Source organism: Microcaecilia unicolor, chromosome 9 (genome assembly GCF_901765095.1).
Source record: "Microcaecilia unicolor chromosome 9, aMicUni1.1, whole genome shotgun sequence".
NCBI lineage: Eukaryota > Metazoa > Chordata > Amphibia > Gymnophiona > Siphonopidae > Microcaecilia > Microcaecilia unicolor.
Window position 1 is genome coordinate 1,655,941 of NC_044039.1, and position 23,402 is coordinate 1,679,342.

General features: G+C 42.5%; 1 protein-coding gene across 4 annotated transcripts in view; it reads right to left on the minus strand.

The window, feature by feature from the left end:
- The window catches only part of PDE3A (phosphodiesterase 3A), a 225,789-nt gene that overhangs the window by 186,398 nt on the left and 15,989 nt on the right, over positions 1 to 23,402 (minus strand). Inside the window, exon 1 of one of the 4 annotated variants that reach the window (XM_030214236.1) lies at positions 4,489 to 4,556. The exons of the other annotated variants lie outside the window; for them this stretch is intronic. The gene's annotated coding sequence lies outside the window, so the exon portion shown is untranslated. Of the gene's footprint in view, positions 1 to 4,488; positions 4,557 to 23,402 lie in introns of those variants that run through there. 4 annotated transcript variants of the gene reach the window in all.

Consider the following 23,402-nt stretch of genomic DNA (forward strand, 5'->3'; position numbering starts at 1 on the left):
CATATTAAAGGACCCATTTCCTAAAGCTTAGCATGCACTATTTTATCTCAGTGGGCCACATGGCACTTAACACACACAAGCTCGTGCTAAGCTTTAATAATAGGGCCCCTAAGTGAATTGATCAAAGAGCGGCTGGAAGCACATTAAAGGGATAGGAGCACAGAAACCCTATTGCCACCCACTATGAGATAAGGAGAATTGCAGGGCTTCACCTTTCCCCCCAAAAGAGACCAGAGAGGGAAATCCAAAAGCACCATCTTCAGAAGGAAGGAGTATTTTGCAGTTTACAGAGCATTTATTTTATTTAATTATTTAGAAATGCTTGATATATTGCATATGCCAGAACTGGCCTCTAAGCAGTTTACAAAATAAAACAAAGAGGCTGCCAGAGGGACAAACAAGGGAAAACAAGACAAGATATTATTTAAAAAAAATAAACAAAACAAAAAACAGGCAGAATTGAAGAGGGTGAAGGGTAGACAACAGTTGGAAAAAGAAGACATTGCTCCAAGATGACCCAATTTAACTTTGTAGATACTTATTCACTACTGGAGTGCAACGCTAAGGGGACTTTTTTATTTTAAGCCACGGATTGTCTCCATTGCTCCTTTTGCCCGTTTTCCTCAAGCGGTCGCCTAAAGCTGAGTGCCTGGATGACCTGCGCTAAGCGCTGGTTCTATAAAATGCCAACATAAATCCGCAGTTACGCAGCCAACTTTAAGTGTGAGCGCGTACACCAGCTCAGTGGTCAGTGTAACTGTTGGTAGCTTGGATGCGTAGCTGCCAATGTTCTTGAACCCAGGCGCATAAGTGAAGCCCTGAACCGCACATGCCCCTCCCAGGTCCACATCTGCATTGCAGCAGCAACGCTATGGATTTTACGTGCATAATTTCTAGATTACTGACTAAGGGCAGTTACGGACGTAACTGCAAATCCATGCAAATTATACCACTTAACACCAATGGCAGCCACATATGTAACTGACCCTTATTCTATGACTTGCACACATCACTCTGAGCACTAAATGCACAAGTTTCTAGAATTAGGTGGATTATACCTAATATTTCATATTCCATCTAAATGGTTAAGCCAGATGGCTAGGAGAGTACAAGTACACATTTGGCCAGACTCTATGCATTACGTACCCACCTCTGGGTAACCAATGAAGGGGCCATTAGAAAACTATTTGGTGGATGCCTCTCTAAGGCTTCTAACCAGAATCTTTCACCAGCAAAAACTGCCAAAACACTGACAATTCCTTAACCCTTAGTAAAATCGATAGCAGCACTTTTTCCATCAATCTGCTACCTCACTTCGGGGTCTGAAAACTAAACCCAAGCATCAAGCTTTCTGGCCTTCCTGTCCATTCCTTCTCTCTACAAACAGCTTCCCAAATTGGCTGTAGGTGTTTAATTCTGAACCCCAGCTGCTTTCTTACTAAATCCACCAGACTTGCCCTTCTCCAAAAGAAACTCACTTTCTGCCAGTTCAGGACCCTCAAGGATTGCAATATCATGAGCTCACATCCTTATGTTTTCTTGAGCTCCTTTTGGCTGTGAACTGCTGTTTAATTAGTGATAAGCTTCCAAGCGCATCACACATGACTGTTACCATTGAAAGACATAGTTCTGACTATAGACTGTATGAAACACTGCTTTATGATAACATCATTTCTATGCTGACGGGGGAATACACTGCATTTATTTATTTATTTCTTGCCCACCTATTATCTAGTCAAGTAACAATCAAACATGCATAATTAAAAACAAAGCAAGTACCATAAATAACAGTCAGATCTCTACCTACAAGGTGAAAAAGCATGAGAGAAATGAATATATCATGAAATGCTTGTATATTCAGGGAATTACAGGAACGATATGGATTGTTACTGGAGAGATTTAATTTCAGGACCCTAGTGGTATCTCTCTGGAATACCAAGGTATTTAGCTGGTCTTTCCAAGGAAGAGTCTCTAAGGAAAATAAGCTAATTCAGTTGAATTATTTTCACAGCTAATTTGATTCCAGTGATGTTCACTCGCACCCAATCTTTCAGAGCAAGGACAAATTATATGTGCAACAGTTTCTGCTCAAATTCAATGAGCATCCATTCCCCATGGACACACAACAAAGACAAAAGGTCCCTGGTGGTTGAGTGAAAACCTTCCAGACTGGCACAAACAATGCACAAGGGAGGCTGGTAGGGATGTATGTAAACATGCCCAGTTATTGGGCATTCCCCAGCTGAACAAAAATGTAGGTAAGAAGGGCAATGAAACTACAAAGACACACAGCCCAGAAGAATAAAGTGATGACAAAAGGTTTCAAACATGCTCCCAGTCCTAGTGACACTTGGTCTCCTTCGTGGTTTGCTGTCACTCCCACTGTCCTGCAGCTTTCATTCCACTCTCATCTCTTGGACAGGTCTTGCATCCTTCTTGTGCCTCTCTCAGCTCCTGTTTAGTGCTCTTTATTTGATAGGGACCTCCAACAGCCCCTCTCCTCTTCCACCTCCACTGCATCACAGTATAATTCACTGGCAAAAAGGTCCCCAGTAAACCCATCACTCCATCCACTCCTAAGTTCTTCTCCGTGCAGATACTCCACACGCACTGGCAAGTCCCCTTCTCCCTATCAGAGATTTGGCTCCCCTCAGTTCACTCTATTCTTGACCCCTCTGGATTAAGGTTAATAGGATTCACCCAGGACCCACACCAGGTCATCACATGGACTCTCAATCACACCTTGGCTCCCCTTCTCTCTACCCTTAAGAATCACTTTCCTTCTCTTCCACAGCATGTATCATCCCCTCCTTAACTCCTGGTACTGACACACTGTGCTCCTTGGGATTAAACTGAAGACTTGGTTTACACCCTTTTTTTCTCCTTTCCACTCTTGGGAAAACAGACCCCATATGCAGTGCCTGTCCCTTTCCTTCTCCTCCTCCTCAGTCTCTGATGACGAAGGCCAAGGCCCTACATGCGAAGCCCACTCCACCATATCCTACATCTGAGCTGGTCCCCCTTTGAGAAGAACACTGGGACACCTCCCTACACTCATTTCCTGCCAGTTTTAAAAGAGCACTTACTATTGAGGTTTTCCCCAGAAAAACCAAACCCCCCCCCCCCAATACTCTTTCACTATTCATGAACAGGGACTCAGAGAGCTCCTCCAGTCACTGCAAGAAGAGGACATTACTACTATTAATTTCTATAGCACTACTTGACGTATGCAGCACTGTACACTGAACACATATGAGTTCCTACCCAATAGAGTTTATAATCTATTCAAGACAAACAGGACAAATAAGGGATTAGTTATCATGGAAATGATAAAACAGACATAGGAGTTAGGAGTTAAAAGCAGCCCATAAAGGTGGACTTTTAGCCTAGATATGAATACGGTCAGAGATGGAGCCTGATGTAGCGACTCAGGAAGCTTATTCCAGACGTACAGTGCAGCAAGATAAAGGTACGGAGTCCGGAGTTGGCAGTGGAGGAGAAAGACACAGATAATAAAGATTTACCCGATGAATGCAGTTCCCAGGGAGGGGTCAAGACAAATGTGAAGAGATACTGAGTAGTTGCAGATTGAGTGCATTTGCAAGTCAGTACAAGGAGTTTGAATTGTATGTGGAAACGGATAGGACTGAGAGTGTTATCTACAGAGACAGAGAATGGGGAAAGAGGACGGGTGGGTTTAGGGGGAAGATAAGAAGCTCATTCTTGGCCATGTTCAATTTTAGATGGTTTTGAAACATCCAGGCAGCGATGTCAGACAAGAAGGCTGAGACTTGGGCCTGGATTTTCCGTGTCATCCTGTTACACAAAAAAACAGAAGAAACCAGTCTTTGCAGAAAAACAACCAAAAAACAAAAGAGCGAAGATGACTCACAGGAACACAAATAAAAATAAAATCAGAAGATAAAAATAAAATATAAAAATAATCACAGAATATGTATTTAAAAATATAAATACATAAAATAGACGACACTTTGGTTATAAAAATTAAGAATGAACTTTATTAGCCAACAGATGGCGGGGAGAAAGGGACTCGACACAGCTGTGTTTCGGCCATACAGGCCTGCGTCAGGAGTCTTCTCACCGTATGTTGATTCTGAATTCTATCCAATTATTAGAGAAATATATCTATCGCTTTGAAGTAATATCGCGTTTAGTCCTGCCCGAAATGAAGTCAGGAGAGCAAGATCAAAGCAGCGTCTTGTATCAATGAATGCATATTCTGTGATTATTTTTATATTTTATTTTTATCTTCTGATTTTATTTTTATTTGTGTTCCTGTGAGTCATCTTCGCTGTTTTGTTTTTTGGTCACACAGAAAAACAGAATGGGGTTCACACTCTCCACAGCAATCGAACACAACAAAAAAGAAAGAAAGGTGGAGAGGGCCCAATGTCAAGAGATCAGTCACCACGCTCAAGGGTAAGATGCTCCAGAAAAGCCTTTTTGGTCATCCTGTTACACACATACCTAGACTCATCCCACAGGAATTTTGCTAGCTCCTCTCTGAAAATCCTCCTGAGGACATAATCACCAGCGTCTACAGGGAAATTAGTTAAAAAAAAAAAAAAAGCAGACTGTGAGGAAGTGAATGACAACCTTACTAGGCTGAAAAACTGGGCATTTACATTTAATTTGAAAATAGAGTCTGTGTAAAGCAAGGTACAGCCACAGAAAACGTTTTGACGGATAGAAATCATAGTAACTAAACAGCTTCTAACGTAACAGCATCACAGTCCCTCCCTCCGGGTTTTCAGCAAATTCCAGATCCTCCTGAACCACTTTCAATTCATTCAGTAGTGAGTCCCAGAACTTCAACCCAATCCCTACCAACACCCTTACCCGAGTGGAAACAAGTTGAAATTTTACAACTGGAGGAATAACCAAAAATTCAGCCGCAGCTAGATATTAGCAGCTCACAGTCTGCGCAGTGTAACTCACTTGCTCAGAGAGGCCTGTGCCAGCCCCTGGCAGGTGAGATTTAACACAGACCAGTTGAATGTCAGGCACATGGGGAAAAATAATCCTAACTATAGGTGCATGATGCTGGGCTCCAAATTGAGGACAATACATTGTCAGACTGTTAGGAAAACAAACCAGAATATTATAAATGTCCTGTATAGATCCATAATAATTTATTATGGTTTATTAAATATGTTATTCCGCTTAAACCAGCTAGCAGAACAAAGCGGTGTACAGGCTAATTAAAAACAACAAACAATAAAAAGCAAAAGGAAAGGAACTACAATAACTATAGGAAGCAGACAATCATACAGAGAGGACAGAAAAGGAGGGAAAGGCAAGGAAAACAGCTAATCAGGAGAGCTCCATTTTGAAGACCATCAGCTGTCATCTCCACATGCCCTGGCCAAACAAGCAAGATTTTAATTCACACTTAAACTTTTTGAAGATTGGACTGCCACATAAAGGGGAAAGTGTTCTTGAGATTCATCTCTCCAGGTTTTGTTTTGCTGTGGTCAAACATCTCACTTTCTCATATACCCAAAAACCAGAACTTACCTCAAATGTCCCAGTGGAACGGGACAGTTGGCAGCTATGCATTACACCCAATAGGGTCTGGAAGGAGTTCTCTTTGGCACTAGTATTTCAAACAACATGACCACCAGGACTTTTATTAAGGGGTGGTACTACTACTACTTAACATTTCTAGAGCGCTACGCAGCGCTGTACAGTTTAACAAAGAAGGACAGTCCCTGCTCAAAGGAGCTTACAATCTAAAGGACAAAATGTCAAGCTGGGCAGTCTAGATTTCCTGAATAGAGGTATGGTGGTTAGGTGCTGAAGGCGACATTGAAGAGGTGGGCTTTGAGCAAGGATTTGAAGATGGGCAGGGAGGGGGCCTGGCGTATGGGCTCAGGGAGTTTATTCCAAGCATGGGGTGAGGCGAGGCAGAAAGGGCGGAGCCTGGAGTTGGCGGTGGTGGAGAAGGGTACTGAAAGGAGCGATTTGTCTTGAGAGCGGAGGTTACGGGTGGGAACGTAAGGGGAGATGAGGGTAGAGAGGTAAGGAGGGGCTGCAGATTGAGTGCATTTGTAGGTTAGCAGGAGAAGCTTGAACTGTATGCGGTACCTGATCGGAAGCCAGTGAAGTGACTTGAGGAGAGGGGAGAGGGGTGCTATGAGTATATCGGTCCAGGCGGGAGATAAGACATGCAGCAGAGTTCTGAACGGATTGAAGGGGGGATAGATGGCTAAGTGGGAGGCCAGTGAGGAGTAGGTTGCAGTAGTCAAGACGAGAGGTAATGAGAGAGTGGATGAGAGTTCGGGCACTTGAGTTCCGGCACCTTTTCCATACCAATTCTGCCTTGTCATAGATTCTGTGACTATTTGCAGGGGGCCTGGCTATTGTGGGGAGGGGGTCCCTCAGTGATCACCCCACCCCTGAAGGGTGGCCTGGCATTTGAGTGCCGGCACCTTTTTCGCTAGAAAAAACACACTGACGACCACCATACAGAAGATCATACCTAGGGTTTCTAATTGGTAGGTTTTAGATGATAAACACTCAGTAAATATTCCTAGTACAAACACGAATAATTAAATAAATAAAAAGTTACTGCTGGATAAACCCCAGAAAACATCCCCGCTTCCCATAGTGCTCTCTCAGCCTCCTCTCTCCTGCCTTGGATTGTCCTCACTGCTTTTGATTCACTCATAAAAGGTAGCAAAAATACCCTCAAAGAACCCCTAAATTAGCTGGAAATTAAGCACCAAAATTTACAAGTTAACAAACACCCAGGAATCGCAGCCCTAACCAAATGCAACACACCCCTGGCACATGAGTGAGGTTAATTCCCCATCAATGACATGCCCAGACTGAGCACATTTCCAGAGACGGAATCAGAGAAGGAGAAAAACAGCTGTATTTTGGGTGCTTCAGAGACATGCAGTGGTTTCTTTTTGGAAATCAAACACAAATACTACAAAGCAGACAAACATTGTTGAAGTTAAAATGAATTTTGCCCTCAGTGGGTAGTAGGGTGGGTAAAGCCTACTACCCACTGGTCAATCAGTGGACGGATAAATAACTGTCTCACTGAGGGTTGTTTAAATCCTCAGACACTGTAGCGCAGAGAGTCTGCACCTCTGGCGTCAGCAACCGCTTTGCAGAGCCGTCCAAAAGAGCTTCATGTAATTAATGGGCAGCTCTTCAGCATCTGCATTGTTAACTCAGTGAGGAAAATGTAATACAATCCCACTGCCGTCTAAAATCCTCATTCTGCTGACGTCCTTGCTTGCTAACTGGACGTCACTTTCAGACACGCAGCTATGACTGGGTGAAAGTTTACTGCTCTGTGGGCAGATGCAAAGGGCACTTAGACAAGGAAGCAGGGCTGTGCACAGTCCTAAACGTTACCCTTTGCTTTTGGACCTGCAGCTTGTGTGTCTTAAGAACATAAGATGATCTGTTGAAGTCTGCATCCTTTCCCTGGCTGTGGTCAGTCTGGGTTGTGTTGGATTCCAGCAGATCCTAATGAGATTAAAGTCTATTTCCTCTTACTCACTCCTAAAAATATAATATGGACATATGAAACGTTTCTACACCTCAGTTACTTAAAGCATTTTTCTATTGCTTTCCAGACAATCAAAGTGGCTTATGAAGCTGTAAATAGCAACAAAACTGGACAAGAGCCACGACCTCATCACTCCCGTCCTTAAAAGCACCCAAAATACAAGCAAAGAAGGAGCCTACTCATGTAAGCCCGACTCCAACATCTTTTCACTGACTCCCTCAGGACTTTTCTCTCCCGGTTGCAGCTGGAAGCTCCAGTAAAAGACTGTACAGACACTTTTTCTCTCAAAAACTGTGAACCCCCACTACGCAAACCTCTTATAAAGTTAACTTCTACTACTTGGTTAACAAACAACAAAGGGAAAGGGAACTGGGACTTCACATGCCACCTTTCTGTGGTTTTTGCAACCTACATTCGAAGCGGTTTACATATATTCAGGTACTTATTTTGTAACCAGGGGCAATGGAGGGTTAAGTGACTTGCCCAGAGTCACAAGGAGCTGCAGCGGGAATTGAACCCAGTTCCCCAGGATCAAAGTCCGCTGCACTAACCACTAGGCTACTCCTCCACTCCACAACAAAACATTTCCAATGTGTTTAAAATATGGTACCTGTTAGTTTCATAATGTTCCAAAGTTCTGGTAACACTTTTTAAATAATCCAGGGGCGTAGCCAGACTTCGACGGGAGGGGGGTCCAGAGCCTGAGGTGAGGGGGCACATTTTAGCTCCCCCCCCCCTGGCACCGCTGCCACAACCCTCTCGACCCGCCGCATACCTTTGCTTGTACATGAGGACATCAGATGCATGCACAGAAACTTGATCAGATCATTCAGCAAGCAACGCCACGTGGCCGAGAGGAGGACTTCGGCTGGTGGGGGTTGGGGTCCCCCGCCAGCAAAGGTACACAATGGCGGCGGGAAGGGGGGGGTCGAGAGGGTCACAGCAGGGGGGTCCAGGGCCAAATCTAAGGGGCCAATGCCCCCGTGGCCCCATGATAGCTACGCCACTGAAATAATCACTAGGAGTTAAGGAAATGAGCCACCAAAAAGTTGGTGAATCAGGAGAGCAAATGATACTAGGCCTGTATCAGGGATCTGTATCCCTCTCCTCTGTGGTGTCTTCAGGGGTGTTATCTCTCTCTTCCCTACGACTGTATCATTTGATGAATAACTATTCAATATTAACCTGTGCCACCTCGTCATACTTTTTTACATTTCTAATTATATCCAGGGCCGCCGAGAACCGCCCCTGGGCCCCCCCCCCCCCACCTGAGATTGCGTCGCGCCCACCCCACCCGAAGTCGCCGGGCCCCCCTCCACCCGCTGCCGGGCCCTCTCTGAACTAACCTGAAGCACTTTCACCTTCAGAGCAACCAGCAGCAGCAGCAGCGCAGACCTCTCCTTCCTTCCGTGCCCCGCCCTCGCGGACGTTACGTCAGGCGAGGGCGGGACACGGAAGGAAGGAGAGGTCTCTGCCCTGCTGCTGCTGGTTGCTCCGAAGGTGAAAGCGCTTCAGGTTAGTGCCGGGAGCCATGGTGGGCGGGCCAGACTGCAGCGGCGCCGGGCTCCCCCCCCCCCCCGGAGGCCCGGGCCCTTTTGTCCCCCCCGTCCCCCCTCTCGGCGGCCCTGATTATATCCCCTCTCCATCATCTCTTCTCCATACTGAAAAGCCCTAAACTGTTTAGTCTCCCATCAGAAAGGAGGAGCTACATCCTCTTTATCATTGTGTCACCCTCATCTGACCCTCTTCTACTTCCACTGCATACTTTTTTTGAGATGGGGTCACCAAGAAGTACATACAATAATTACGGTGTGGTTGTACCAGGGACCTATTCAGAAGCATAAATGATATTCCGTTTCATTCTTCATCCCTTTCCGAATAATTCCTCAGTGTTTGCTGTTTTGGCTGCTGCCACATGACCTAGTTGGCTGGTTGAGAGTTCTCCTGCGAGTCTGACGTTATAACACATAATTGATATATGCTCTTGTAAAAGTTTGACTCAGAGCCAAAATGAGAGTGGCTAAAACCTACTAATATCTCCCAAAGCCAGAAAGACATAAAACTACTTGTGTTTATTGCTATTCTGTATTTATAATAAATTTAGCACCATCGGTTTACACAGGATAACAAAAAAGATGGGAGTTGCAAGAGACAATTTATGCAAGTAAGGGAGATTTTTCTAACAGTCTGGAAGCAGGATACACTTTTCAAGTAGGCAGGATTCAAAAACGAAGAAACAGAGTCATATTTTGAGAAGCAGAAATGACCACGACCTATTAGCCGACTATGTGGGCAGAGGCCTAAACAGTGGCGAATGAGGGTCTGTGCAGGCATTAGGCAAAGAGAGGGTAATGCACTTGGATCCCAAAACTACACATGAGCAACGCACCTTGAATGGGAGCATCAGAGAAAAAGACTGTTCCAAAGGATGCCAACAAGAAGAAAAAAATGCCTGCTTCTAAGTTAAGACCTTATTCCTACTGAGATTCTTTTGAGATTACAGAGCTCACCACTATATTGTCTTCCAAACTGAGCAGTTTAGACAGACCTGATGTCACAAAAACTATAAGTCATCGCAATTCTGTTTTGCAAGAATTCTTAGATGCTCCTCTGAAGCTTCGTCAGACTAGTTGTTCCCATAAAGTTCCCTGGTTTTCCGAGGAACTTAAGGTACAAAAATGTAAGCTGAGACAGATTGAGAGAAAATGGAGGAAATATCCTCCCTCGAGTAATATAACCTCGAAGCATACAAATAAAACAGCCGATTTGACAGTCAAAAGAGAATATTTTAATAAGATGATTGAATCTTCACCTTCCGATACAAAAGAGTTATTCTCTGTTACTCAACATCTGTAGCTGGATCCGAAAAGAATAGTGATAGATTTCTGTCAGTAGATGAGTTTGCAATAGGTTTTCCCAACAAAGTTATGAATGTTGTAAAGCAGTTCAAGAGAATTTCGGCACCAACCAAAATGAACTGTCCATTAGCTGATGGTTTGTGTTGGAATAATTTCCAATTAGCAACTGTAGATAATGTCAAATCTGTTTCGTCTAGAGTGAAGAGTTTCCCTTCTGCTGTAGATCCATGTCATCCATCTATCATCAAAGCTCTTAAAGGGGTAGCAATAGATTTCATTATGACTTTGATCAATAAATATTTGACTGAAGGACGGTTGCCAGAGACTCGTTAAAAAGGCTGTAATTAGACCTTGGATTAAAAATCCCTCATTAAATCCCAAGGTACTTGAGAGCTTCAGACCAATTTCCTCACTACCTTTTTTGGCTAAAATTACTGAGAAAGTAGTTTATGACCAGTTTTTGGAAGTCAACCATATTCTTGACTTAAATCAATTTGGTTTTAGACCAAATCAGAATACTGAGACTCTTCTGATCTCTTTACTGGATCAGTAAGAGAAGGATTTGATAAGGGTAATTGATTTTTCCTAATTACTTTAGATATATCAGTAGCATTTGATACTATCGATCATGGAATCTTAATTAGGCAATTAAAATCCATAGGTCTGAGTGGATTAGTACTCTAGTGTAGTAAATTTAAAAGAGAGGTGTGGTAGCTGTGTTAGTCCACTCTTAAAGGTTATCAATAGAAATCAAACAAAATAAAATATGGAAAAGAAAATAAGATGTCCAATAAAAAAGGTATCATCTTATTTTCTTTTCCATGTTTTATTTTGTTTGATTTCTATTGGTAAATTTAAAATAAATCGGAGAAAATGTTCTTCACCCAATGCATAATTAAAATGGAATTCGTTGCTGGAGAACGTGGTGAAGGCGATTAGCTTGACAGAGTTTAAAAAGGGGTTAGGCGGTTTCCTAAAGGACAAGTCCATAAACCGCTATTAAATGGACTTGGGAAAAATCCACAATTCCAGGAATATCATGTATAGAATGTTTGTACTTTTGGGAAGCTTGCCAGGTGCCCTTGGCCTGGATTGGCCGCTGTCGTGGACAGGATGCTGGGCTCGATGGACCCTTGGTCTTTTCCCAGTGTGGCATTATTTATGTACTTATGTATCTTTATTAAAGAATAGGAAATTTTGTAATACAGGATGGAATAATTTCAGCTGAGTTAGATTGTCCTACCAGGGTCCCTCAGGGATCTGAATTGCCTGTCATGTTGTTTAACATCTTTCTTTTACCTCTCTGTCATCTATTGAATTGTTTAAATCTGAAGTATAGATTGTATTCAGATGACATACAATTTCTAGTGCAGACTGACCAATCAGTCGCTGATTCTTTAACAGGCTGAAACTTATTATGAACAAAACTAATTTTTCTGCGTTATGGTTATCCTTTTGAGGACGTACCAGATTCAATAGGTGACATTTCAATCCCCATACAGGGCTACAAAGTGTGTGTGTGTGTGGGGGGGGGGGGGGGGGCAAGATTCCCTGGGCCCGGCCTCCACGGAAGGCCTCTCACATTTCTCTTGTATTACAGCAGCACTTGCTTGCTGTTGAGCAAAGAATTAAATTTAAGATCTTGCTCCTGGTTTTCAAGGTTTTGAACAAATCCATCTCTCTGATCAAAGCAACTGGTTCACGAATCAACCAGCCTTCTAGGACATTAAGATCAGCACGCAAAGCTCGTGGAGATTTCTTCTACTCAGTGTATTAGATTAGAAGAGTACAGGAAATCAATATTCAAAATAATCGGTCCGACATTACGGAACGTTCTACCAACAAGTTTAAGGCTACTACAAAATTTGGAGTTGAAGATGATATTAATTCAACAGACTTATGGACTGGAGTAAAAGACTGTTGTCCTATGAATTTTAATTCATAGGTCATGTTTTGATGAAGGGAATGTATTTTAACATTTGTCAGTGTTGATGTAGGTTCTTATTGAATTATGAATGTTCTGATTGGTAGCCGCCAAGAACTTTTGAAATTGTGCGGGTTAGAAAGTGCTATAAATAAATAAAATTATTGGTTGATTCCCTTTCTCTGCCTTGCTTTGCCCCCTTCCCCACTCTTGTCTTGTCTTGTCTGCGTGGAATCACCTTGTGTGTTTGACTGGTCTTTACTATCAACATTTGTAGTTCTTTTCCATTTCATCAAATCCACTGTGTGTATGTTTATTGTAAACCTCTTTGTTCTGCGAGTCAGCAAAGGCAATATAGTAAGTCCTAATAAATAAATAAATAAATAAATATTAGTAGGGCTGCAAGTTAATCGCAGTTAACTCTGCAATTAATATATTAATTATTAATCATGTCTTTTAAAAATTAATCATGTTGCAGCATCTGTCTCCTCCAAACATCTATTCTACTCCTAAGCCCTGTCATTACCATGATCCGGAATCTTCCCCCCCCCCCCCCTCCTTGTGATTCAGCATTACCACCCCCTGCGCCAGTCTTCCTTAAAGGTGGTCTTCTATTGGTCCCCAGTAGCGGCAGGATTGCACATACGCTGCCTGGTCTAAAGCTTTCCCTCTGAACCATCCTGCCATGCAGAAACAGGAAGTGATATCAGAGGAGGTGGGATGGTTCAGAGGGAAAGTTTCAGAGCAGGCTGCAAGCAGCATATGTGCAATACTGTCACTTCCGGGGACCAACAGAAGACCACCTTTAAGGTAGATTGGTGTGGTGATGGGGGGATTGAGAGGGGGTAGATATGAAACCCCAGGTGGGGAGAGCAGAGTGAGCTGCAGAACTGCAAACAGAACTGGAGGGACCACTAGTGGCTGAGGCGGTGAGCTACACAGCCATGAGAAGAAGCTCGGTGCTGCTCACCACGAAGTTTGTGTTCCTGCTCATGGGGGTAGGAGGGGAGGAGGAGGGGAGAGAGAGTGAGAGAGATCATGAACTCCAGGAAAGAAAGAGAGATAATGGACCTGGGGAAGAGGATAGGGAGGGAAGGAAGAAAAAGGAAGAGATGTTGGATCTGGGGTGGGTGATCATCAGTCCTTTAGGGAAGAGAAGGGAGATGGGATTTGATATACTGCCTTTCTGTTACTACAATCAAAGTTTATATATAATGTACAGGGACTTATTTGATTTGATTTACCTCTTTACCCTCAAGCTTTAAAGCGGTTTACAATAAAAGCAATATAAAAGGAAAACATAATACAGTACACCAACAATACAATCAAATAACAAAATGTAACATATCAATTCTTCAATCAAAACTCCTAAGGAGGATTTAAGGATCACCAAAAGCATTTTGAAAAACCCAAGTTTTCAAAGCTTTTTGAAAACTGAAATAGACACTTAGGGGCTTATTTTCAAAGCACTTAGCCTTCCAAAGTTCCATAGAAACCTATGGAAGTTTGGAAGCCTAAGTGCTTTGAAAATACACCTCTTAGACTACTAACCACATGAGAGAGAGAGAGAGAGAGAGAGAGAGAGAGATCCATAAAGATGGTCCCACATAACTAAAGGCCTGATTCCTTGTTGATGTCAATTTTACTGTCTTGTACCTGAGGCAAAGGAGGGTTAAGTGATTTGTCTAGAGTCACAAGGAGCTACTGTGGGAAATAAATAAACAAACAAACAACAAAAAAAAAGCTGTAATTATACAATTAATCGTGATTAAAAATTTTAATCGAAATGCAGTTCTAATTAATAGATTAGTAAAGGTAAATCTTGCTTTACCAAATCCATGCTGGCTTCTCTCCCAGGAAGTTTTCAATCCACATGCTTGGTAATTCTACGCTTAATACTTTCTACCATTTTATCAAAAACTACTATCATGTTCATTGGTCTATAGTTTTCTGGATCATTCCTAGAGCCTTTTTTGAATATTTGGTATTGGCATTGGTCATCTTCCAGTCTTCAGGTATAGTGACTGATTTGATTGATAGCCCAGGTTACCCATTGGTATGAACAAGTGTGCAATTTCATATCTGGGTTCATTTGGTATTCTGGGGAGAATGCCATCTGGTTCAGGTGATTTGTTATTCATAATTTGACAAATAGCTCTTTTTTTTTTTTTTTTTTTACATATTCCAGTTTTAAAGATATTTGTTTCAGGTTTTCTGAATTATCACTGTAAAAGACTGGGTAGTTATATTCACCAGAAATAAAATTCTCCTTAGTAAAAAGAGACTGAAGAAAACAATTTACTTTGTCTGTGACTGCCTTGCCTTCCTTGATCATCCTTTTCACCTCCACTTCTAGTATGGATTTTCATGGTAATGTGAAGCCTGGGTGAGGAAGGGGGGAGAGTTGCACCTCAAGCCCTGGCAGTATGCAAAAGGCTTATAAACCCTAGATTACATTTTCTTGCTGGATATATTGCTGCTGTGCTGTAGCAGTGACACTCTAAGGTGATACAGGGATGCTGAGTGAGGGGGAGCTTTGACCCCACACCCCTGATAACTTCTAGCACCCTATAAATATTTCTTGGAGGGGGGAGGGTGAACCTACCCCATTAATATTTTAAATCCCTTCCAGTTGATTTCCTCTCAACCATGGACCCCCTTTTCATATCTCCTCATGCCTCTTCACGTGCACTGATGATCTTCCTCTGATCTCTCAGGCCCATTTCTTCCTTCCCCCAAGAATGATCTGCTTCTCATCACACCCCCTAATGATCTCTCTTTTCCTCCCCTTTACAATAATGCTCAGACTACCCTCCCCCTCACCTTGATGCTCTTGCCAACCCTTTTATACACCAAGAACAGCTGGATTATTTAACTGTTCCCCAGCTGTAATTTACAGCTCTAAGGAGTTACTTCTTTATTCTCAAAGTCTTGCAAGAGCTGCATGCACCAGGCAGCTTTCAAACTCTTGGAGAACTGTGCAGTGCACATCTTTAAAATGTTTCCCAAAAACCAAGCTAAAAAAATAGTGTAAATGCTGCAAGATGTTAGTGCAAAACAAAGGTCCATATATACAATTCAGCTGGGCTGTTGAAGGAATGTTTAGCCCTCCTTGGAGACAGCTGCTACAGGGTTTCAGAAGTGTTCCCTGTAACTACCTTTCCTCTAATATAATGTTTGCTTTCAGTGCTCTCCGCCTCCAGCTATGTAATGCAGAATCCATGACGTGCGGGGAAATTTAACGGTTCCAAACACAAACCTCTTGAGTAGATTTTAGGTTTATATCTTTTGCTAAGCAAAAATAAAATCCTGACAAGTTTAAGAGCAAGAACAAAACAAATTATTGTGCAATCGCTAAGTGTTGTATACTAAATAATCGGGAGTCTGTTGGCAAGGAAGGAGTGAGACTTTGATGGGAATTTGTTCAGGGCAGTGCCAAGAATAATGAACATTTCGAAATCTTCTTAAGAAAACTCTGTAAAGAAAAAGGGCCTTTTAAACTGTACACAGATCTGCTTGGCTTACCTACCTACTGTGCAAGGTGTGCGTCCTGCTGTCTGTCTCACAAACATGTGAGGTCCAGTTCTTATACAGGGAGCATCCTTATGCCCTGGGACAATTAATTTTAGCTGTTACAAAGGAAGAGGGTCCTTTTACCAAGCTGTGTGGTAAAAAGGACCCTGCGGAGGCCGTTTTTACTGCAGTGGGTAAAAAGCCCCTAAAAATGACATAGCCATTCAGTAAGATTGTCATGCTGGGGGGGGGGGGAAGGGGGGCAACACTTACAGCCACCCATTGAGGTGGTGGTAAGGGCTTCCGTGGTAACCTGGCGAGTTAGCACTGTGCTAGAAATGACAGAATTATTTTCTGTAGCACCTGAAACGGCACACGCTCGAGGTGGAACCACTGCCGGCCAACGGTAGTTCCGGGTTGCTACATGGCAACCCTTTAGAAAAAGGGCCCCTGAATGAGGAGTGGTTTTCTTAAGTGTCAACATGCAGAAATAACCGGAAACCCAACATAGAGGCCAAGAATATTTCTTTTCAAAGAAAGAAGGCACTAAGGAAAAGGGGACTTGCTCTGAATTATTACCACAGGCTTTATAAACATTTTAAAACTTTGTCCTAAATGGAAACAAAAAAATCAAAACAACTTTCCAACCTTTTTCTGTGCATCTAGCTGATTTCAGGAATTATAGTTGTCCCTTTCCTTTTCATTGGTTTATGGTTTATTAATTTAAAACAGTCTACCTGGACCAAGGCACAGAACAATGTACATAGACATAAGAATTTAAAAGATCCAGTTTAGGAAGTGCTGGAGAGAGCTTTGACAGAAATCCCAGTGATTTGGATCGTGAAGACAGTGCTGGGCAGACATTTAGGGTCTTTGTCCCGCAATCAACAAGACGAATTTGGATAGGCTGGAGTGGACTTTGATGGCAACTCCAGTAGTTGGAACATAAGGACAGAAGCGGGTGAACGTCTACGGTCTATGTCCCAGAAACACCAAAGAAAGAGCACGATCAAGCATCTAATATCACACTCATTGTTGATTTAAATCTTGAATTGATAATGAATGTGACTGTTGGGCAGACTGGATGGACCGTTCAGGTCTTTATCTGCCGTCACATACTATGTAAAATGACATCATTCATCCATCAATACATTTCAGACATAGCATAGTCATCTGTCCCTTCTTGGTTGAAAAGCTTATCCTACTATTAGTCTTACAATCTGAACCTAATATCATCATCACATCTCATGTGAAACACACATATCTGACATTGGTTCTGGGCGGTTCCTGGTCACTTCCTCCCAGGAGCACAAAGATGCTTCTGTCTTCTAGTCTATGTGTTTTGGGGTTAATGTTTAATTCCAGGATGAAGGTTTCTGTCTGTATTGTGTGAAATTCTGGTTTCTTGTGCTTGGTTCATCTAATTACTAGAAGAACAGAGGTCTGCTGGAGTCTCATACACACACAATGAGTTGAACAGTCAGGTCGGATGCTTCATTAGATCTTCAAAAGTCCTGGTACCAGAGATGCCAAGGGTGGACCATTATAAAGAGTGGGTTTTACTGCCCCACAGAGTGATACTGAAGACCACATGCTGAGATTTTTCAGATGGTGCACCCAGGGTATAAATCTAGAAAGATTTAATTGTAAGGATCCTTCCAGGTCTCTCACTAGCCCAGTGTACTCCTGCATTCAGGACCATACCAAGCTTAGAGAAAAGGTGGCTGAGGGGAGATATGATAGAGGTCTGTAAGATAATGAGTGGAATGGAACGGGTCGATGTGGAGCGTCTGTTTACGCTTTCCAAAAGTACTAGGACAAGGGGGCATGCGATGAAGCTGCAGTGTGGTAAATTTAAAACGAATCGGAGGAAATGTTTCTTCACTCAACGCGTAGTTAAACTCTGGAATTCACTGTCGGAAAAGGTGGTTAAGGCGGTTAACTTAGCGGACTTCAAAAAAGGGTTGGACGGCTTCCTTGAGGAAAAAACCATAGAATGATATTGAATGGATGAGGGATTTCTAGGATGGGCGGGACAAATTGCTTGTTCTTTTGGCCGCTGTCGATGACAGCGTGCTGGGCTCGATGGACCCTTGGTTTGTCCCAGCATGGCAATGCTTTTGTACTTATCTGGTTACTGCATCCCCCTTCAGGGGTGGCTACATTGGTACTACCTGCCTTTATATAAGTCAGGGACTCCCTTAGTGTGTGTGGTGTGGTAGACGTTTTCTTTATAGAAGCAAAGTGTGCCTAAGGCTCAGGCCTTTGAGCCTATGTAGTTTGTGTTTTCTGTGAAGCCTTCATAGACTTTTGAGTTTGTGTCCAGTGTGAAGTACACATGAAGGACAGAGGCTTTACCCACTCCTCTGCTTTCTGTTTAATTAAGGAGCGGAGTAGCAGCTCGCCCTCATAGGAAGGGACAAGGGCAGAGAAACCCCACTCAGCAGCTTTAGTATGCATGAAAAGATGCAGGGAGTCCTGGAGGAGGCGCTGTGCACTAGATTATCTCTATTGGGAAGGATCTGTGTGAAAATGAATTCCAGAGAGGAGAGACAAACTGCTCGATATTCAAAAAAAAAATTTAACTGGCCAGAAAATGGTGGCTGACAAGTTAAACAGCTAGTTCAGGGCTATCTGCTAATGTTTATTTTATTTATTTAATACATTTATACCCCACATTTTCCCACTAGTTGTAGGCTCAGTGTGGCTTACACATAACCGTAAGGTAGGCTACGGTTCAGAAAGTATTCTTAAACATTGTAGTGGTAGATTATTAGCATATTGGTAACATTTAAAACAACACCAGATAACAAAAGATAGTAAAAAAAGTCCATGGATTATGCTGAAAAAACCAGGTGGAAGTACATTAGGTTGAGTCTGTAGGGTATGCCTTCTTGAACATGGTTGTCTTCAATAGTTTTCTGAAATTTAGATAGTTCAGGGTTGATTTTAGGGTTCTAGGCAGTGCATTCCACATTTGTGTGCCTATGAAGGAGCATTTAATCATTTATTGCCGCTGAAAATCAACAGTTACTGCCTAAGTGAAAACTGATTATTTTGGGGGCGTTCTGGGGCGGAGTCAGATGATATTCACCAGTTAACTGGCCAGGATAACTGCATAAAACACAGTCCTACCTTTATGCTGTGCCTCATGGTGGCTTAGCTTCTGGATATTGACTTAACTGGCTACTCGTTAGCCGGCGTCGCATAAACTGGACATTCGAAGCCAAAGCCTGAACATGGCCCAGAACTGAATATGTGGAAAAACACTGGTAACGGTCAGTCACCGCTGCCATAAGTACATAAGTAATGCCACACTGGGAAAAGACCAAGGGTCCATCGAGCCCAGCATCCTGTCCACGACAGCGGCCAATCCAGGCCAAGGGCACCTGGCAAGCTTCTCAAACGTACAAACATTCTAAACGTTATTCCTGGAATATACATGTTATTCCAGCTGAATATATATCCCCGTGTGTTTTATTCAAAAGGGAATAGGTTTGTTCTGGTGCACAGGAACCTCTTTACCCCAAAGGGATCACAGAGACCCCAATGCTTAAAAGTAAATGCAGGCTCTAGAGGCAATTAGCGCCATACTGGTGACCGCGTTTACCTGCGCAGAATGTTCAGAGGTGCAGAGCACAGGAACAAATGAGTGCACAGACGAACAACTCAAGTAGCACGTTAATGTAGTTGTAAACGAGGTCATTTTGTATTCCTCCCCAATGCTCAGAAAAGAGCGTCCGAAACAAAGCTATCAAACCACTGCAAAAAAATAATGCCAGGTCATACCAAGCGATAGGTTGTTGGAAGAGAGGATGTCTCATGATTCTTTCTACCAGTTGTGATTGGTTTTGGTGGACCTCTAGCCTCCTTAACCCCCCAACATCAAAAACCTGACCCTGGTAGACCAGTGGGTGATCCTACCCTCAACCCCCACCTGTCCTGGTGGCCTAGTGCTCCCCCAACCCTTCCCCCTCCTGTACCTTTAGAAGGGAGGAAGGAGTAACACTCCCTCCCTCCTGGGGTTCTGCCTTCAAAATGGCGGTGCATCCTGGAGCTTCAATAGCATATGGTGGAAGTGTCCAGCACTTCATTGAGAGTTAGCCAGGGAAGGTACCGCACAATGATTACAGGTGGCTGGGTCTCCAGAAGAAGCCATTGCGAAACGGGTCCCTGTCAGGACCTAAGCCCAATAAATGACTCGGTAAATTGGCGAGTCAAGTAACTGTGCACCGCTCATCAAGTTAAGTGCTCTCTTTTCGCCTGTTTACTGGATGCTAATTCAGAAAATAAAGTCGTCAAGTTTTTTTTGGATCCACTAAATGATATACACTTGGGAAAGTTTTTCTTATGGACTGACCACATATTAAAACGGCTGTAATTTAAAGCAGGTTGGTGGGTTCTGGTCGTTATGAGGTCTTTTCCCCCATTTTTGATGAACTGTCTTCTTGATGAATTATAATCATTGAAGAAACATATCTTGTCCTTGCACTTCTAAAGTACATTACATAAAACATTGTTTATTTGAGGGAAGTGTCCAGAAACCAAATGCATTTTTCTCTGGATTTAACTTTCTGCGTTCTTATCTCATCGTTTCACCTGAACTGAAGGAAAGAGCAGAACAGAACAACCCCAGAACCTCCCAGCTGCGAGTGTGTGTGCGAGAGATGGCGAAACAGACCACAGCTAATCCAACCCTTGTTCTTTAAAGTCAGGACTCATCCTTCCACCGAAAACCACACTGAAGACTCCTCGGATTTCTGGGGCCACATTGATAAAGACACCCACTTCCTCTACAACAGTATCAGGCATCCATTTAGGAATGTGTGTCATTCAAGCTACCACTCAGAAAAATACTTGTCAGACTTGCTTGAACGTGAACATATGCAAAAAGTAGGGTTAGATATCAATATTACCCAACATTTCCGGAAGACAGCACAGAAAACATTTTTACAAACTTTTACTGTCTCACTTCCCTCAGTCTTCTAAGTTTAACAAATAATCAGACACAGAAAAGTCTGATTTTGTTTGGATGCAGTTTAAGAGGAAATCATTGGGGGGTGTAAAATTCCCTTTCCTTTCTTTGCCCCTCAGCATGCTGTGATATTTGATTCTGGATCTGTGCCAGTGCATTTCCTCACCTTTCCTTCTATCTCTGATCTGTTAAGAGGGATGTGCACAGCTGTCTGAAATGGAGGGAGGTCTCTAAATATTACATAGGCGAGATCTCCATGTCAACAGGTGTACATATGGGCATAAACTAATGAAAGAGTCCTTCTGGATCTAGTCTGAGGCTAGCTAAAACCACAAGTCGAGCCAGTGATGGTGAAATCTTCCAGAATTAATCAGACAGGAGAAGGATTATCTCATTCTGATGCCGCCTGAAAGTGCTGCATATTTCCATCATAGGCGCCAACATCTCAACATGATTGTAGGTGCCAAACACAATACAAATTATCCCTCCATGGGCTCATCCACAGAGCTGCCTCCCATTTCTTCCATCACACAACAGTGCTGCTGGACAGTAGTGATCAAAATGTGACAATTACTGGAGCAAAGACAAACGCTAGTGAGGTGATTTATTTAAAGGAAAATCAGAAAAAAAATGGGACAGTTGCAAAGGTTAAAAGTGTGTGAAGCATGAACATTTTTTTTAAACAATAATCTTGGAAGCCCAGATAAAAAATATTTCACACCCTATAAAACAGTCTAAGAAGACCAAACAGCTGCCTGCACAGTTCAACAGTGATATTAGACACTTAAACCTAAAATGATGCTTTTAAAAAAATGGAAAGCAGATCCAAAAGGGAAAAAGGAAAGAGCATAAGCCCAGGCAAGTTACATGTAAAGTATCAATGCAGCAGTGCAACAGAAGAATTTCAAATAAGCTCACTATAGATGCAAAAATGAATAAATAAATCTTTTGGGAATACATTTGAAGTAAGAAGCCTGTGAAAGAGAGACTTGGACCAATAGAGAAGAAATGCTCAGAACCACGACTGCTGCATGAAGGTAAGATGATTTCCTGATTCTCCTTATGCTTGATATTCAGCGGCCCTATCTGTTCAGCAACGTTCGGAACCATGACCACTGCGTGAAGATAAGAGAATGATTTACTGAATATCATTATGCTCAGTATTCAGCAGCCCTATCAGTTTAGGTGGGACTGTTGAATATAACCCCCATGCTTAAAATGGATACCTTATTTATTTAAGGTAGAACTGCTACTTGTGTGGTCCCTCCTAAAGAGATAGATTTATCCAGATAGTAGATAAGTATTGATCTAGAACACCTTTGACCCCTCTTAAATTTAAAACAGATAGATTTTAGTCAGATGTTGAGTTGCTAAGCCAAAATTTGACTGACATTGATGGGTGCTTATCTCATAAATGGTATTGCATATCGAACTACAGATGAACAGATAGTAAAATGGACATTCAGGGAGGACCAGGCCATAGCAGAAAAACTAAATGAATTTGAGGAGGATGTTGGCGACATACCTATGCCAGATCACTCTGATGGTCAGAGGAACTGAATCAAATCATGGTAAACCTGGAAGATGGATTGGAGCAAATCACCAGGGCTAGATGGTAGTAGGATCTCCTTTATCCTTTTTATTGCAACTCCATTGGAACCAGTGTTGGGATTCTGGTATCATGGTCTTTCATCTGCAATTATCCAAGAAGTTTCTCCTACTTGAATAGGTTCATCTTCTCACTGTTCTAATTCTGGCTATTGCATCGATGGACCCGAGGCCGGGAGCCATGCACTAGGGCTCTTTCTGGCCACCAAGTCTTGCCCTCAATGATAATAACCCCCTCCCTTTGAAGGCACAAGGTGTAGAAAGTCTGAGAGGGGGATCGAACTGAGGACGTTTTGGGCTGCCCTAATAAACTAAAGTTCTAAGCAAAATCTACCTGCACATTTAGCCCCTCTGATGGAGGCTGGCAGGAAGGAGGGCGTTCAGGCCATTCAGGTGAGACTAGTAGCATAGCAAGAAGCAAGAAAACCAAGCATCCATAACCGGATAAGACAGGAGGGTGCATGGTAATTGTTCATGGCCCTAATCAATGTATAATTTAATAAATAAATGTTATGGATGGGCACAAGAAGAGATGTGAACTGTTTAAGAGTGCTCACTTTTAAAATGTAATGTAATCTAATTTTGGAATTTATATTCTGCTTTAAAAACACAACTTCTATTTTTTTTTATTTTTGAACTTTTTCTCTGCTTCCAGGTCTGTAAAAAGCTGCCCACCTCTGTTGACCAATCCACCTAAAAAATTAGCAGTGGAAAACTTAACTTTCTGGATAACTTCAATTCTATTTGCATGTAATATTACTGACAAATGTAAGAATATAGCACATTTGAAACTTATTTCAAAATATATTCTGCAATAATAATAATTAAAGAAAAAAATAGCAGAGTCAATCAATCTGAAAAACAACACAAACATCCACTGTGCACAGTCAACATTAATCAAGGTTAGGCACAAATTTAGAATTCATCAGTATGAATTTCAGCAGTCATTATGTTGCATGTTGAGAAACTGACACG